This window comes from Lepisosteus oculatus, chromosome 10, assembly GCF_040954835.1.
Source record: "Lepisosteus oculatus isolate fLepOcu1 chromosome 10, fLepOcu1.hap2, whole genome shotgun sequence".
Lineage (NCBI taxonomy): Eukaryota > Metazoa > Chordata > Actinopteri > Semionotiformes > Lepisosteidae > Lepisosteus > Lepisosteus oculatus.
In genome coordinates this window covers 831,183-849,772 of record NC_090705.1, presented here as the reverse complement: position 1 = coordinate 849,772, position 18,590 = coordinate 831,183, and positions in this window count along the sequence as shown.

Here is an 18,590-nt window from a genome sequence, read left to right as displayed (position 1 = left end):
TCCAGGTCGAAAACGACCTTCCTTCTGTCAGTGATCCAGTAAATGTGAAACCAAAATCTCAGCGTTATACTCAGTTTTTGCACAGGAACTTTATTATATGAATATAAAATGTTTATATTAAACGTTTCAAATAGAAAACAGTAACGGCCCTCACAAAATATTTTGTTAGCGTGGGACGTACTGTAGATGAAACAGAAGATTTAAGATTTTTACCGTCATTGATCGAAACATCTGCAAGGGCTTCTTAGACTTTATCAGTAAGTAATTATCAGCCATAACTTGCAGCAGCTGTGAGGGGAAAAATAACTTGGGAAAATAGCAAGATTCTCCTCATCTTCCCGTGCAGGTTGTCTTCCTGAAACACGGCATTGCAGCCGGCGGGGGCTCAGTCTGAGACTTATTTTTTGTCTTGTTCCATGTTAATTTTATTATTTTTATTTGTTTTGGCAACACTGATTGTACCCATTGGTCATGCTAATAAAGCACCTTGAATTGAATTGAATTGACTTCCTGAGGTTTCCACGCAGATGTGCCGAAACGCGTGACAGAGGACTAGGAAGAGCAGCTCGTGGCAGGACACCGGCACACCTCTCCGTCTCCACAGCTGAGAACGGGAGCTGTACGAGGGGGTAATGAATCGCCGGGGCGGCCAGAGAGCCGTGAATCAATACGCAACCCTCTTCCTGTAATGGAACGTGTCGGCAGCCTGCTGCCGTGAAAGATTGTGAAAGGAGGTTTGTAAATATACATCCTGGAGGGTGATTTACTGGCCATGAGCAGCCGATAAGTAGGCAAGAAGCAAATTGCTAGCACTCCACCGCACCAGCAGAGTGATCTTGAACATATTGCACATGACCTTCAACAAGAGAAATGAATCCTTTTAGCATTGTTTAGTCAATAATGTATTAATATCGTGTCACGCGCCCCAGGAGGGCTGCGCACGGAAACCACGAGCCGGCGAGCGCGCGCCCCGTCAGCGCCGAACCCGGCGAACCGGCATCGATTGGAGCGGCTCAGCTGCCGCCTGCGGAGGCGCGTACCTGCCTGCGATAATATGATCAATGGCGGGTCACTGCGAGGAAGATCAACAGCGCATTAATCTTCCCCAGAAAGCCACTGCCGCCCTCAGAAAGGAAACATTTTAATCAGCTCTCGGGGGACTCGGCGGTTTGGAAAAGCCACGCAGCGGCCCGCGACGGCGCTCCTAGGGGCCATCATCTGCTCAGACGGAACCCTCCGAGGGAAGAGGGTGCCGCGCCAGAGCCGGCCTGCCTGCAAATGGGCAGGAAAATCATTATAACGACGCGCAGCTGACAGGCGGCCGGCGGAGGACCAGGGAAGCAGCGCTGCACATGGCGCTTGTTCCCACAGCCCGGTGCCGGGTTCGAGGACGGGCAGTGGCGGCGCAGGGCGCGTCTCTGGGATAAACCTGAGCGCGCAAAGCAAACGGCCCCATTGATGGCGCCCTAGTCTGGAGTCGAACCCGGAGCCGGGCGCTGCGAGACGGCAGAGCTAAACCGCACACATCCCCTGCTCCCCCCGTGACCCCCGTGGTTCAGGAGATAATCTTCTCATCGGCAGCACTGCACGAGCGGTGCATGAGCACATTTATCACAAATAAACGCGTTCGAAACACCCTCGAAGTTTGATTTCAGTAATACAGCGTACGAAGTGGTTCCCTCTCCCATTTTTTCTATGACTGCTGTTCCTTGCCACGCTCAAAGATCTCATTCCCCCTGTAAGAATTCGCTGAAACGGGTCCTAAGCTTAGCTCAAGACAAGAAATGAATGAAACACACAACACCGAGTTGGATAATTAGCACCGAGTCCTTGGTGCGGGATCACTAGCTGTAAATGTTTTATAAAACGACTAAAGCCCACATGAAATATGACTACATACACAGAAAATTGAAATACAGAGTTCAGAGCACAGTCACACCTCTAAGCTCTGTTATTCATTCTCTGGTATTCACGCCATTTTCTTTGTTTATGTAACAATTTTTGTTTTCTTTTCCACAAAGAATACTGCCAATTGCTGAAGGCAGACATGTTTATCAAGTTCTGTATCTTGAAGTCTGACATAAAATCCCTGACCTCTGGTACAGCTGAAAAATATTCTGTCAACACCTAAGAGAACAGACCCACACTGCTCGCTTGGAGCCAGTCAATCTCTTTTTTTGAACCAGGAATGGTGGAGAATTTGAGACAAGGCCAAAACCTACAAGCAGAGGGAAAGTCAAACTTTGGACTAACAAACCTTTTCCATCTTCGGCATTTAATCTCTCGAGTGCGCACTCTGACCACAAATCAGTCACCTTGTGTTTCGGGTGATGAGGTCTCTCCTGCAGGAAGGAGCTCTCAGTGCCTGCTGATGAATACACCATTATGACACAGCTCTGCACTCTTCTCAGGGGGCTCGAAACCATGAATTTATGCTTCTCCCACTTGAGATCCGGCACAGTTTACGGGCCCTGTGTGCTCATTCATGACCAAGAACTAGGGAAACAAGTGAGAGAACGCAATGAAAATTAAATAGAATGATAAAAGGTGTTTATTAGCCCTAGAAGTATGAATGGCTTTAAGCGTAGCTAATTCCGAATCCAGTGTGCAGTGCCAGTGTGCTCTGCTGGATTACTTCAGCATGGGAAAGGGTTACAGTTGGAATCAGGTTTCTGCGGCCTCAGGGCTCTCCTCACAGTCCTGCAATTCTGCTCATTAAAGGTCACAGTTTTTAATAGGTAATAAGTCATTTCATCTTGCACAATGAAAGCAAAGGATTAGGAAGATATCTGGCTGTTATTTTTTTAGATACTGTTTTCAACAGCCCCCTCTGTGGCAAACAGACTAGCGGTTCGATCTGCTGCTTTGAAGTGCACTCTGTCTTATCTGATGAGTATTTTTAGCATTTGTGTGTGCATGTTTGTGTGTACGCCCCCTTGGAGCCCCGCTCTGCAACAATCAAGAGGGGTGTATTTTACAGTAATAAAAATAATCATTCCACTTCTCCCACAGGGCTGTCATTTACTCTGCCTGGTTTGTCAAAGGCCTGAGAGATTGAATCTTTTATGGCACATGCAAAGTCAACATTCCATGAGATTTCTGTCTATAAGCCTGTGAAAATGATGGATTGTGGGAAAATGACAAAACGTTTTGAGTTTAAGAGAGACTGGAGTTCAGGTTCCTCGTACCAGGGCTCGCCTTATCTTGCCAATTAACAGCTGGAACAGGGCTGGTAGTCCAGAAATCAAAGATGAGAGATAAGTGTGTTTGTCACCTCATGTAAGAGCAGCAGATAAGCATCTACAGTAAGCGCTGTTTGGATAACTCTGCTTCAGTTATCTGACATGCATGACAACTGTTTTACTTCGATAATAATGGCTAAATTTAATTTCTCATGTTGTTAAAGTAAACAGCACAGTTTCCTCATCTGGTCTCTGCAAACCTGACTTGGGAGCCATTCACAAAATTGAAAATATTAAACTTTTAAACAGGTAAACGTGAGCTTGTTTTATTCTTCGTGGTGTCTTAGGAAATTTAAAAAGTACATGTAAGTATAATGCTATTAACTTCTAACACTAATCCTGTTAAGGCTCTTGCCCTCATCATCTGAAAACGAGTTTCATACGGTTGTGCTTCTTCGAAAACCGGTGTGCAGCGACCCCTGGTGGGCACTACGATACATGCCCAGTGACCGAAAAAGCCTGGAAACGGTGCACCACGTGCGTATTCTCGGCTATTGAAAATATGTCGAATCAAAACTGAACCCATGGCAAAGGTGTAGCTGATCGCTTATAATTTCTTCTTAGTTTTTCTTTCTTCTTATGAGATTTTGTAATTGCAATTCGAATGCATCTTCTGCTTACTTTGCTGAACTTAATTGTGTGTGTATCTCGGATGGTTTCCTTTGTTGCTCACTGGAAGAACAAATTTCAGGTACTTTCCTGAAAACTCAGCATTTTGCATTTCTGCCGTGGCCCCAAGTAAAGATTATCCCGGGTACAGTTAAGCTGACTGCCAAAGGCTGGGTTGATGATGAATCTTGACAAAGCAGCAGTTCTCGGGAAAACAGGCTTTAACCTCAAGCGTTTTTCACTTCCACGGGTGTTATTCCGTGTGTCCACTGCGGGGCGCCAATGAGTGAGCCAGATTGACGGGATGCGTCACTAATCTGTATTTGCATACCGGCACCTGAATGGCCATCTATTCCAGTGACGTCATGGAACACGTGGCCCAATCGCCGCCGCCGCTTGCCCAGGCCGCTGCTGATTGGCTGCGGCGCGGCTGTCAATCACCGCGGAGCTGGGGGCCGGCAGGAGCGGGCGCGCAGTCGGCCGGCTGGGGCTCGAGAGGAGAGGTGCTGCGCGAGGCTCGCACACGAAATCAACACGCCTCACTTATGGAACCGCAAATAAAAATGACAACCTTGTAAAGAGACTAAGAGGGGCCATTATGAGAAACAGTTTATGATCCTGTGAATATTATGAACATTATTATGAACAGTGTGAACAGTATGGTGTATATTCTCTTGTGATTCAGCCTGCGTGTCACCCTGCCCGCACCGTTAGTTCCACTGACCCTCCAAGCACAAGAACAACAAATAGCCAACTAATGACACGTAAAACGTGATGCACGTTTCGGTTGATCGTGTTTTCCCATACTAGCAACGTTTCCAATTTTTGACATACGACGTACGACAATGAAGTCCGTACTGCACGTCTTCATTTCGATAGGCACATTAATAATATAGGCACAGTTATGAAAAGGCCCTATAAAGCCCGGTGTGACTCTGCGCCGCTCAGACAGACAGCTGCTGCTCGGCTCCGAGTTCCGCGCGGACTGAGCTCGTGCTCCGCTCCGGAGGGCTCCAGCGCGCTGTCCCACAATCCCTTGCGCTGACTCCCAACCCCCTTGCGCATGCGCCGGGGCAGCGCAGACCCGTTGGTCCCGGGTGACGTCACGGGCGCGGCGACCAATCGCTGTTTTAATGGCATGGGCTGGACTGCGGCGTGATTTAAGAGTTTCACGGCCATAAATCTGCCCAGAATGTCAGGAGTTTGATTTAAATGCTCTTTGTATCGTTATGAAAATACTTGCGGATTAATAAATGTTCTGCTGCTGGCTTTAGATCTACAGGAAAGGACGATTTTTTAAAGCAATTTCAAAGCACTCCGGGAGACATGCAACAGACAAGACTTTAAACTTGATCGTGCAGTTATCACATGAGACGTTTATCGTTTTGCTTTCAGAGTCACTGTATTAGTATCAGGATTCTCCATTACACCAAGGAAACGCCACACTGAAACAGGCGCTCTCCTGCCTTTTGTAAATGGATGTCTTGAAGGTTGAGACCAAGAAAGGAAAGTGCTGGCTGTTACAAATAGATGAACATCTTCACAGAGATGATGCAATGGATCCGGATGCAAAAAATATATAATTTTTATTTGATAATAAAACAAAGTCTTCCAAATCCAATCAAGTAATGAATCATGCAGTGTGGAGGTTTATTTCAATGTATTCAGAACACACGGATGCTTGTTTCAAGTAGCAGCGTACACTACATCAGGGTTTAAAACCGACGGCTTAGCATTGGCCTCCATTATAACGCAATATACCACATCTGCACGTTTAAAGATGGAAAACTGAGAACCTTTGAAGAAACATCACTTGGTCATTTTCAAACAACGCTTAAAGTTCCTGCAGATGAAATTACATTTTCAATAGTTCTAGTTAAACCGTACATTTTTTTGCAAGATTTAGTTAAGAAATTAAATGACATTTGATGTCAAAATGAGGTTAAGTGCTGATAATGTAAAACGATCAGTATTGAATACAGTGAATTGATATGCAGATTAATCTACTTTCTCTAATTACGACGTGTTTAAAAGTTGTTTGATTTATCTCATTAATGGACATATTTTTATTTGTTTATTTATATACTTATGTAATTACTGAATTACACTGAAAATGTACTATACAGTCCAACTGTTACAATCCGGGAACATACAATAGTTGTGTTAAGAAGTTTTCTATAGTAGCTGTAGTAATTTAATAGTCGTTGGTTTTTTTGCAGAAGCACTTTGATCGCACATTCAGGAAGGATAATGTTGATCAATTTTACTCCGAAACGCCTATCCCTTTTTAAAAACACATTATGTGTCATTTGTCTCTCTAAACAGTATCCCAGTCCACCCTCGCAGGCCGGATCCTAGACGGACACGGTTTATGTCCGTCTTTCAGATTGCTGTCTGGCCTGATCAATAACAATACTAGTAAACGATACCCATATAATGTGAGGATTGCCGCTTTGTAGTCTTGTTACAATTCAATATGTATTTAACACTAATACCGAAATATAAATCAATAATTTCCTTTTAGGGCGTCATTTCCAATAAATCTCCAGGAGGTGCTCTCGGAGCTGTTATAAATTGTGATAGCCGTCGCCGTCGCTGTGGAAAATTGCTTCCTTTAAGTTTCAGATTGTGACCTGAAACTGATCCGATGCATAAATTTAAACAACTAGTAAGGGTTGCATGCTAGGTGGATATTATCTGTTTATCTTCCCTTCCTACTTTGATGAAGTAGGTGATGAAAAGACCATTGCAGTTCTACCTAACAGCTATTAAACATTTTTGAAGGATTTTAAGACGTATTCTTTAAAGTCTTGCTTGACCTTCACGTCCACTGTCCGCAACTTCAGTCAGGTCTTCAGTCTCTGACGTGATAAATCAGAGCTGAGATGCGAAATAATTTTACAGCATTTAAAATAGAGCTGAAAGTAGCAATTATCAAAATTATTAGTGGAGAAGCAGAATGAGTGACTGTGTTTGTCTACTAGGGGGATTAAAACAGTTTAATCAGTTCAATCCATTTAATTTGATGCTCATACATGCGCATACAGCAGTTTCTAATATAAGCAGGCTTTTCTGTATAATGCAGTGTCATGTAATATTAGATTTCCTGCATTTCTGTCTATGCGGAAAGAATTAAGTTTTATAGATCAAACCGGTTGAATCCGCTCTTTTGGCTACAGATTATAGACGGGCTACGGTGTGGTTTTCACTGTGGTTGACAAAGTGTTTAAAATATAGGAAGAATATATGTGATGGAAAAACACTATAAAATGTATCGATTCGAATGTGTTTTATTTTCTCTGTTGCAGTCTGTTTACAGTTTATGCCGGTAAAATGTAAATAAATTTTCCTCATTAAAAAAATATCAAAGCACGTATTAAGGTATAGAGAGGCTTTCTCTGTTGTTTGTTTAAAATTGTTTCTTCTGCGTGATGTAGATTAAGATTATTCAATAAGAGCAATTTAGTACATCTGCACAACACCTATACACAGTGAGACCGCGATGAAAATATACGATATTTAAAATTTGAATCTGTTCCAGAATAACGCTAATACACAGATTTCAGATTATTTTAGGACTTCTTTGTCCTAAATCTAAATTCATTATCTTTGTTAATGATATGTTGTGATGCAAAAAAACGCAAAAATGCTGTAATGTAATAAAAAGTTTTATATCCTATAACTTTATAATAATTTCGATTTTTTGGCAAAATAATTAATATCAATTGATATTTCAATCGGAAATTAATTTGCATAAAGCGTGTCATATTTATTTTCCGAGGCGAGCGGGTTAAAACGCGGAGGAATACACACACGGGACAGCTCTGGGCGTGACGATCACGTTGTAGCCTATCAGAATGCAGACAGAACACACCTCCTTCCGGTAGCGGTGGTATTACCCTATCCCCGCCCATCGTTATGAGGTCACAATGACACTAGCCAATAGAAGCGTGAAGCATAATAAGCATGCGCTGTAGGTGGTGACGTCAATAGAGGCAGAGCCAAATAAGGGCAGATCAACGCCCAGTGAGACGTTGACCAATCATAGAGCAGGATGCAAATCACAGAGCAGGATGCAAATTTGCTGTCTCACAAACAGCTCGCGGGCCCCACCTATTTAAATAGAAGCAAACTTTTTAAAGGAACTGCAGCCCATTAACAGCGAAATATTTTTCTAATTCTAACAATGGATAAAAATTTATAAACAACAACAGAGCAATAAAAAATCACTCCTTAATCCCCCCCCCCACACACACACATTTTTTTAAATTAATAAAACGTCCCTAACTCGTTTTCATTCGTTCATATGTAAACTGTCAGAGTCATCAGAAATAAAGGCGAGGGTATATACTGTATTCTAAAAGTCAATAAGAAGGCTTAAAAGAAGGCAAAAAGAGACTCGCCCGGGGGGGGGGCAGGTTGTCCCACGCGCCTGCCGTCGCCTCCAGCTCCCGCGAGAGGAGCGGTGGGCTTCCCAGAGGTCCGCCTCTGCAGCGCCCCCCTCCCACGCAAGTGTACAGCTCGTCAGGCTTGAGGCTGTTGCCCCGGAAGAGCTGTCCTGGCCGGGCGGTCTGGGTCTGGGTCAGCTGATCCGCTGCTGCGCTCCAGCGCACGCGGTCGCTCTACATCAAAGTGCACAGCGCGAGGTCCCGAGGGCCAGGAAGCCGCGAGACACCGCGGGAGAACTCCTGCACGCGGAGCAATGACACGTGTACGGAAGAGTGGGGGGTCGCGGGGGAGAGGAGTGGGGGGTCACTGCATCAACTGTACATCCTTAGACCGCTCAGGGAGCTCAGGAGTGTGAAAATGCGTCACTGGCTGCAGGTCAGTAGCGGATGGAGTGGGTCCCCACGCGTGAGTGAGGTCTTGGGAGAAAACAGGGAGGCGTTTGGCGAACGCCTTGCGATTAAAAGCACTCTTTAAAACGCAATGTTTAAGGTTCTGTTGAAAGATGACTTCTAGGAAGTCTAATTGCATTTACCTAGCGCTTTTCATCTTGAAGGATGCCGAAGCTGTTTTAGGGGTAGAAGGAAGCCCAGTTTATCGCCCACCTGGGTTTCAAAACTCCTTAACGCCGTTAGGGTTCCTGAAAATGTCTCACAAAACTGCACTGTTTTAAAGACTGGTCGGGTAGTAGTCTTGGGTGAGCGCAGTGGGCTGGAGAGGCCTCCTCTGCTTTGTACCCTTGTAGGTTCTCGGGTAGAAGTCCTCGCGTGGAGCACATCACAGGGAATGAAATCTTGCATGACTGGCAGCTCTGAGCCAAGTGGCAAACCTCCGCTCCCGTGGCTCCTCCGGCAGAGCTCAGGTCTCGTCCTGCCCAGAGGGAAAGGTGTGTAAATCGGAGGCGTTCGGGAGGCCAGGGGCTGGCCTGGGGACAGAGAGCAAGCAGAGGCGCTGCGTGACCGACCGGGACGTTTCAATTCATAACGTCCAAGAAAGCAACGGACAGCGCCGTTGTGTTGTCTGAAATCGATAACTGCAATATCAACGGATATAATATCAGAAGATATTAGCTTCAGCCGAGGAGCGGGTGACACGGACGTCCACGGGCGCCGCCATCCCCACGCCGGTCAGGCGTGTCCGCTACTTGAGGGTGTGGGTTCTGTAGCGACTTGTTTTGCAAGGGCAGAGTGTGGTCATGCGGTGGCCAGCCCCCGCCCGCGGGCAGACTCGGGTCTGCATACCGCTGGCTTCCTTCACGATCCCCGAGGGGAAATACACAACGACATGAACCCATTGACAAATAGGAGACGTGCGTGCAGCAGATAAAAAAAAACATAATTACAAAAGAATTGTAAAAAACACTTAATTTTCGGCGTGCCTTGTTCAATTTAAACTTGATTTTGTTCTCAGTACCATTTTAATTCAACCGGGCATCACTTATTAAACACGACAGCTAAACTAAAGTTTTTGTTGAAATAAGGGCACGTTTAGAAATCAACATGACGGTGAAAGCTATTTAACCTGAATCCAGCGGCGTGGCATCAAGTCTTAAGTTTCACCTGAAGATTTTAAACTTAGAAAATCTTTATTTGTGGCTACAGAGTGAAATTGCACGTTAAAACACGCAATAAAAGCACGAAAGCAGAAACGGGCGGATATCTTTATGAACCAACCCTCATATATCATTTTTTATTCATGCTATTATCGTATTTGAATAGCGACATTTAATTTTTTAATTGATATTTAACCGTTTTAAAAATCGAGGTTATTCAGTCTGGCAACACATAATTACCCACTTAACGACAATACATAACTTCAAAACAAAGCTGAAATTTCAATGCAAACCGAGGCCTAACAGAAGTGCTACCCGGCTGTAAGTGTAGTGATTATACTTGTCAGCAGGGGGAGCTTTCACATCACGTTTTCATCCCTATTACAGCGGGAGAGTGGGGAGGCGGAATCTTCAGTTAATTATTACCTGGTCAATTTGTGTTGTGCAGAACTGGTCATATTTTATTTCAAGCGAAGAAGAAGGTATGCAAAACCCGCTCTTGGGTTGTTATTTTCCTTAAAGAAACACTATGTACTGTATCCTATGTGAGGTAGTTGTTTGTGCTTATAATAATAATAATAATAATTGCTTACACTTATATAGCGCTTTTCTGGACACTCCACTCAAAGCGCTTTACAGGTAATGGGGTCTCCCCTCCACCACCACCACCAATGTGCAGCATCCACCTGGATGATGCGACGGCAGCCATAGTGCGCCAGAACGCTCACCACACATCAGCTATTAGTGGGGAGGAGAGCAGAGAGTAATGAAGCCAATTCATAGATAGGGATTATTAGGAGGCCATGATTGGTTAAGGCCAATGGGAAATTTGGCCAGGACGCCGGGGTTACACCCCTACTCTTTTCGAGAAACGCCCTGGGATTTTTAACGACCACAGAGAGTCAGGACCTCGGTTTTACGTCTCATCCGAAGGACGGCACCTTTTTACAGTATAGTGTCCCCATCACTATACTGGGGCATTAGGACCCACATGGACCACAGGGTGAGCGCCCCCTGCTGGCCCCACTAACACCTCTTCCAGCAGCAACCTTAGTTTTTCCCAGGAGGTCTCCCATCCAGGTACTGACCAGGCTCACACCTGCTTAGCTTCAGTGGGTTGCCAGTTGTGAGTTGCAGGGTGATATGGCTGCTGGATATATTTATATTTATATTTATATATATTTATATCCTTATATTTCATTGCAACCCTAATTCCATGCATGCTTCTTTACAGAGTGAGAGAGATACATAGATATAAACAGAAAAGAGTAATATAGTATTGGCTACACAAAAGAAGCAGCGACCAAAATTCCTACCATCAAAATGCCTTGCTGAGCCAAGAGGCTCTCTGGCCCAAGCCACACTGACACCAGCCAGCTTCAGGACAGCACTGCTAGAGCACCACAACTCAGACTCAACCATATCACAGCACAGATCAAACAGCAATATCTCACACACATGAACACAACATAAATTGGAATGCTACAGAACCCTAAATAGACAATACACGCTAGCAGAATATTTCACCAACCTAAGTAACAGCAAGAAAAATCAGACCCTGATGAAGTACAGGCTCAGTGACCACAGCCTGGCCATAGGAACTGGGCGACACAGGCAGACCTGGCTGCCCAGAGAGGACAGGCTGTGCTCCCACTGCCAGCGGGGAGAGATAGAGACAGAGGTGCACTTCCTACTGCACTGTGACAGACTACCAGCAGCCATATCACCCTGCAACTCACAACTGGCAGCCCACTTAAGCCTGGTCCTGGTCCACTTAAGCCTGGTCAGTACCTGGATAGGAGACCTCCTGGGAAAAACTAAGGTTGCTGCTGGAAGAGGTGTTAGTGGGGCCAGCAGGGGGCGCTCACCCTGTGGTCTGAGTGGGTCCTAATGCCCCAGTATAGTGACAGGGACACTACACTGTAAACAGGCGCCATCCTTCGGATGAGACGTAAAACTGAGGTCCTGACTTTCTATGGTCATTAAAAATCCCAGGGCCCAAATTTCCCATTGGCCCTTACCAATCATGGCCTCCTAATAATCCCCACTGTCTCCATCACACTGTTCTCCTCCCCACTGAGAGCTGGTGTGTGGGGAGTGTACTGTCATGTCATCCAAGTGGGCCTACACACTGGTGGTGGTGGAGGGGAGTCCTCATTACCTGTAAAGAGCTTTGAGTGGAGTGTCCAGGAAAGCGCTATTTAAGTGTAAGCAAATATTATTATTATTTTTCTGGGATTATACAAACATTCATCCCCAAATTAACTAATCTAATCCCAGAATTATGATTCAAGAATCAGAATAGCTCACAAACCAACTGGGAGAGGGGGGAAGGAACTCAGTTGAACTGGCAGCCCAGTATATGATCTCCTCTCACAGCCTGAGGAACAGTGAGCCTGTCTCTCAATCATATGTAAATATCTTTTGATGTGTCTGTATTGTAAATGTCTGTAGAAGTTGTGTTAACTGTAAATGCATTGGCAACACTGAAATTAATTGGTCATGCCAGTAAAGTTTCTTGAATTGAATTGGAATTGAGATATCACAGCTTCTAGGCCTATCGTAGGAGAGAGAGAAGCTCAGTAGAGCTATGGAGGAGTGTGCTATCTCATGTCACAGCCCGGGGAACAGAGAGTCAGGCTCTTACAGTAATTTTACTGTTCCAAATGTCTGTGAATGTTGCCAGCTAACATTTTTTGGCAACACTGTAATTCATGCACCATGACAATGAAGCCGTTTGAATTTATTTGCCTCTCAGTCTGAGAGCCAGCATGAGACTCTCAAATCATATTATTATTCTAAATGTTAGCAAATGTTTTGCAAATTGTTACTGGTTTGGTAACGATGTCATTGATAGGCCATGCCAATAAAACTCTTTGAAATTGAAATGTGAATTATAATTTGGTTAAAAAATGAAATGGATACATCCGTGATATGCAAAACATTCTCCAGTGCAGTTGTCAGTGTGATATAGGTGAAATCATCTTAGAAAAGCTTCGTCCGGGCATTCAGAAAGTTCTTCCGTAGATGTTTTTGTGAAAGTCCTGTGAATATCAATAGGACAATAATTTATATTATATTTATAAAATTATAATTTCTCAATTGTCCAGCAGAGTGCGCCATAAGACCACCTTACTCAGATCACAGCTCTCTCCACCCGAGTGTAACTGGAGAAAACCGTTAATTATCCATTTTCAATTAGGAAGTTGTCAAATGACATTTCTTTCTTTCGCTGTCGTTCGAAGAGGATTGCGAGTGTTAAAAGTACAATAAAAACACATTTAACATTTCTTTCCAACATTTTCAGTTTAACCGCATCGTTAAACCTGCCGCGTCTTACTTCTTCTCAAAGAAACGGTGCACACCTCCCGGTCACACAGCAGGAGAAATGTATTTCATTTAATTTCAATGTGAGATGACAATCTCCTAAAAAACGGATCTTTTTGAATCGTTAACTTTTTAAACGTATTGTCAAAGTATTTTCAGATACATGCTCTCTACATGTTGTAAACAAAGGCGATTTCACAGCCAGCTGCCGGATTTGAAGCCGACACAGTGTCCAGCCTGTGCGTGGTGTCTTGGTACGGGGATGCAGGGTCAGACAGCACTGCCTGCCACTCACACGAATGACCACGCAGAACTGCACAGCAGCAGTTTCCACCCACACGGGCGACACCAGCCGCAGCGCGGACGTTCATGGGTGGAGTGGCCTCGAGGGCGGACGAGAAAAGAACACGTAACACGACCCACCCAGCAGCCAAAAGTCTCTGCCATGCTCTGGTCTTTTCGCTTGCTAGCTGCAGACAGTACTTGATACATTATTGCAGCTTTCCTGTGTGACTGACAAGTATTTCGAAACGGAACGTGGCTAATGGAGGTGTTAACCTGCCGTTTTGGATTCTGACAGATTCTTTCCAAAATCGCCCTGTTGCTTCCTAAAAAAAACTGACCTCAGCACTGGCGTCCCATGTCGCAAATGAGCAGTTGTGATTCACACTCTTCAGTTAGACTGCAAGCTATAACTACATTAGTACACCCACCACTGTACAAGACAAGATACGGTACAACAGTGCTAAAACCCGTCTCCATATCCGCAACAGAGCCAAATTCACGTTCTTCTAATATAGATACAGGAAAGATGAACATTGCCACCAGCAACCAGAAAACGTCTCCTTTGTATTTAATATAATTTCATCCTTTATTATTTCAAACAGACCACTTTCAGCGATGATCTAGCTTTTTGTGTGTCACGACTGCAGGAGGGCCGCTCTACCAGAGCAGGATTCCCACAATCCACTGCAGCGCGGGGCTGGGCATTGTGATCGCTCACCAGCTTCAGGCCTGGGGGCCTCGTTCAGACCTGTAGCGAGAAACGAATCACAAGTGTGGCCCAGCCGGACCCCTGTGTTAGACTGCTGCATTGCCACGGGCCTGCCAGCAGGGGGCTCCTGTGCTGTCTCAGCTCACGCACTGCAATTGGAAGGCCTGGGGGGTAGCAATAACTCTACACTTCTACAGCACTTTTCTGGACACTCCACTCAAAGCGCTTTACAGGTAATGGGGACTCCCCTCCACCACCACCAGTGTGCAGCCCCACCTGGATGATGCGCCAGTCTGCTCCCCACACACCAGCTCTCAGTGGGGAGAAGAGCAGAGTGATGAAGCCAGTTCAGAGATGGGGATTATTAGGAGGCCATGATTGGTAAAGACCACTGGGAAATTTGGTCAGGACACTGGAGTGACACTACTACTCTTTTCAAGAAACACCCTGGGATTTTTTATGACCACAGAGAGTTTTATGACCACCTCGGTTTTACATTTCATCCGAAGGACAGCGCTATTTTACAGTATAGTGTCCCTGTCACTATACTGGGGCATTAGGACCCACACAGACTGCAGGGTGAGGTGCCCCCTCCAGGTCCAGACCAGGCTCACACTGCTGAACTTCAATAGGTTGCCAGTGGTGAGCTGCAGGGAGATATGGCTGCTGGACATGGGCCCCTCTCCCACCTTGTGAGCTCTGACCTCGTCTTGACCCTCCTCAGCTGTTCGAAGATGAGGTTTTGGAGCTTGGTGTTAACGATCAGACCCCCTTCCAAGGTTCCGATTAGCACAATCTCCGTCTGCCATTAAAGACGCAGCATCACTATTTGCTAACCCAACTCCTGAGCCAGTCCCACCCTCGCACCCAGCAGCACTGTGTCCCCACCCTGTTCCTCGTCTCGAACAGGAGCGTGAACCAGCAGCCCCACTGGCACACTGTTTCTCCACAGGGGGAGGCTGTCTTCTGGAGGAACCACCATGAGGACCAATCAGCTGGTATCTTCACCATCGCTCTGTCTGCAAGCTCTTAAAGGACCCTACACACCTTGGTCTGGATTTCCCACAGCTGAACAGAAAAACTATCCACAAGGAGTCAGAGATGTTGGTCCTAACAACATAGTAGTAGCAGAAGAAATGTTCTGTTAAGTACTGAGCATCAAAACCGTAAATCTGCAAAAAAAAAGTATTTAAATTCATCCACTTCCATCCATCCATGTTCTGACCCCCTTAAGCCAGTTCAGGGTTACAGGAGAGTCAGAACCCGTCCCAGCAAGCAACGTGCAAGGTGGTGTCACCCTGGCAAGGACGCCAGTCCATCACAGGGCACACACACACTCCCGGGACAGGACGCCAGTCCATCACAGGGCGCACGCACACACACCTCCAGGACAGGACGCACACACGGCAGGATGCCAGTCCATCACAGGGCACAAGTCCATCAGGGGACACACACACTCACACCTCCAGGACAGGACGCCAGTCCATGACAGGGCAGACAGTCAAGCACACACATACAAACATTGGAGCCAATTTTGCCAGAAGCTAATTTACCTACCAGTGTAGCTTTGGACTGTGGGAGGAAACATGCAACCATGAAGAAAACATACAAACTCCACACAGACTGCACCCTGCAAATTGAGCCCAGCGTTGCAGCATAAGGCAGCAATACTAACTACTGTGCAGCCTCATTAATCCACAGTTTACTCAATTGAAGTCTAAGGTGCAATAATAAACGTCACCTTCCAGCAGCAGGGCTGCCTCTGGTCTCCAGAGCTCCACCTGTATGACTGAGGGCAGCCTGGCTGCACAGCTACACTGCTCAGGTCCCGGGACTCACAGGCTGCCCTGTCTGCAGGATCAACAGCCCAGCAGCACAACACAGCCTCGGGCTGCACCTGTGACAGCAGCTCTCCTGAGATAAGAATGCGGCAGTGACACTGTGCCTGTTCCTCACACCCGACAGCTCTGAGATAACGGGGCATCCAGGCCTCCGAGACCAGAGATCAGACCCTCCAGCATTAAAAAAAAAAAAACAATTTGGAATTAATCAGAGAAGCAGGTTGGGTCCCCAGTCAAATCCCTTCATTGCTTATGTTTCCTGTGTTCAGTGGAAGTTCTTACCCATGGTGAATCAGTTCTCTCGGCAGGTGAAGTGCTAATGGTTTTTCCAATTGGAACAAGAACCCATTCCATACTTTTCTGTACTGTTTACATTTTCACCACACAAAGGAGACATAAGGTTACATTTAGTATTTCCCCAAAACAGGAAATGACCTATCTGAATGGACAGGTACTGTTAATATGCAAGAATCCAAGATACTCCCAATTATATCTGGAATACCAACTCATCCTACAGAAGTCCCCTTTCAAACGAGATGCTAAACTCTGCTCCCAACTACTAGGTCCTTAAAGAGCCCAGGGCCCAGCCTGGTAGAGAAGGGGTTTGAACAGATGGGCTAAGCTCCTTTCTGGGCTTGTGCAGTCTGGCTTCTGTAAAGTTCCCCTTTAATTCAGTCAGTGCAGAAATTTCTCTCCTCCTGCTGGTGCAGAATGGCCGCTGTGCGTCTCCCAGGTGGAGTCAGTAGCAAATAAAAGTCCCCTCTTGTCTGGGAAGTGTTTCAGATCCTTTGCAATGACAAGCATTTATTTACACAACTTTGTCCATCCAAAAGGGTGGAAAGGTGTCCATCTTTTGCATAAAAAAAGACCCAACATTAAATACACATCCAAAACAATAGGCCTAGACATACAACAATATATATATATAAACACACACACCTCTTTCAGCACATATTACACTAATCCAATAGCTTCATATAGGAAACATTCACCTACCTAGCTGTGTTTAATATACAGATTTCCTGTATACATTATAATAAGGATTTGTGCCCTGAATAATAAGGAAGTTTCTATAGAACCTAAATGAACAGAAGACAAAGTAAAAAAAAAAAACTTTATTTACATCTGTAATGCTTTATGAAAATACAGTTACAAGAGACATCATTTTTCCATTTATAAACCTGTTCAGAAATTACCCTGTCTAGCAATAACCTAGAATAGAACAATTTAAAATATCCCCTAAATTTATCAGATCTGCGGTTTTTCTTCATCACTGCCTCTGGAGTGTCAAATTAACATCATTAAAAAAACAGGCATTACCTAACCTCAGCATTTGGCAATCTCTAATTCTACAAAGACTGTCGATAACTTCATAATGAAAAGCCAGTAGTTTAATTCCCCACACAAAACGAGAGAACGGTTCTGCAAGTTTCCCTCCGCCTGTTGCCTGAAGATGCCCCACAGGCGAAACGTTTCGTTTTCTCCTGTTCTGCGAGGGAAAAAAAGCCGCAGGTTTAGTAGCGTTCCCCAGCTAGCCTCGGTTAACGGCACGAGTAGCTACACGGGCTTCAGTTTCTCTTTGCCTTCTCAAATGCAGGCGTGTAATTTACAACAGCCTCGGACAGACATGCAGAAACAAAGGAGACGAACACGAACACACCAGCTCGCGTACAGTAGGCGGAAAAGGACAGACATCTGACAGAATTAGGAGACGATTTAGATACCTTACATGACGCCACGAGCTTTTCCCACGAGGAACATTAATATTCTCTGTTATGCAAATCTGCAGCAGTAACATCAGGGGACTCTGCTTTAAATACCACCTTGACTTCAGCGACAAGCCCCACCTGGTCGTGTGCTCCACCGATCTGCCGCGGCGTGTCCACTGGTCTCTGAAAACCAAGTTCTGTAGTGCACTGACTTCTACCGTACTCAGAGTCTACGTGTTACAGAACTTTGCTCTCAAAAACAAATTCGCAAAGATCCAACCCCCAACACACAAACTCCTCTCTTGGTTTCTTAAAGTCCCAACGCATTTCCAAATCTACAATAAACTATCCGTTACTCCTGCAAAACACGGTGACTTTTCGAGTTTTGAGAATACAAGTTAAGATGGGTTGCAGACAACTATCAAAACGTTTTCTTAAGTTAAAATCAGTGTTCCGCAAGAGTGTGAAACCCCCAACTGTGCAGTTTACGAATTGACACGTCACTCTCAGTGAGACTCAAAACTTAATACAGCAACAGCAAAGCGCGTTTGAGGAGCATTTCTGCGACATGCAAACAATCTTAACCTTCGAAATAAACTATAGTATAATTGCTTGAGCAATAGAAAAAAAACACCAAGCCTCTAAAGTAGCTGCTTCTTGAGGTCCTGTTTTCAAATTTCTAATTCAACAGACTGTGCAGCAATACCACCGCTTCGCAGGTTAATCGCTTCGGTAGTTACAAACAGAACATTAAATGATACACACCTCGTTTTCAACCTTGTTAGAGGGAACACCATGCGAAATGTACATATACCTCCAGTTTACCTGCACAGCCGGTTTCTTTTACCAGCAGGTAAAAAGCTATTTCAA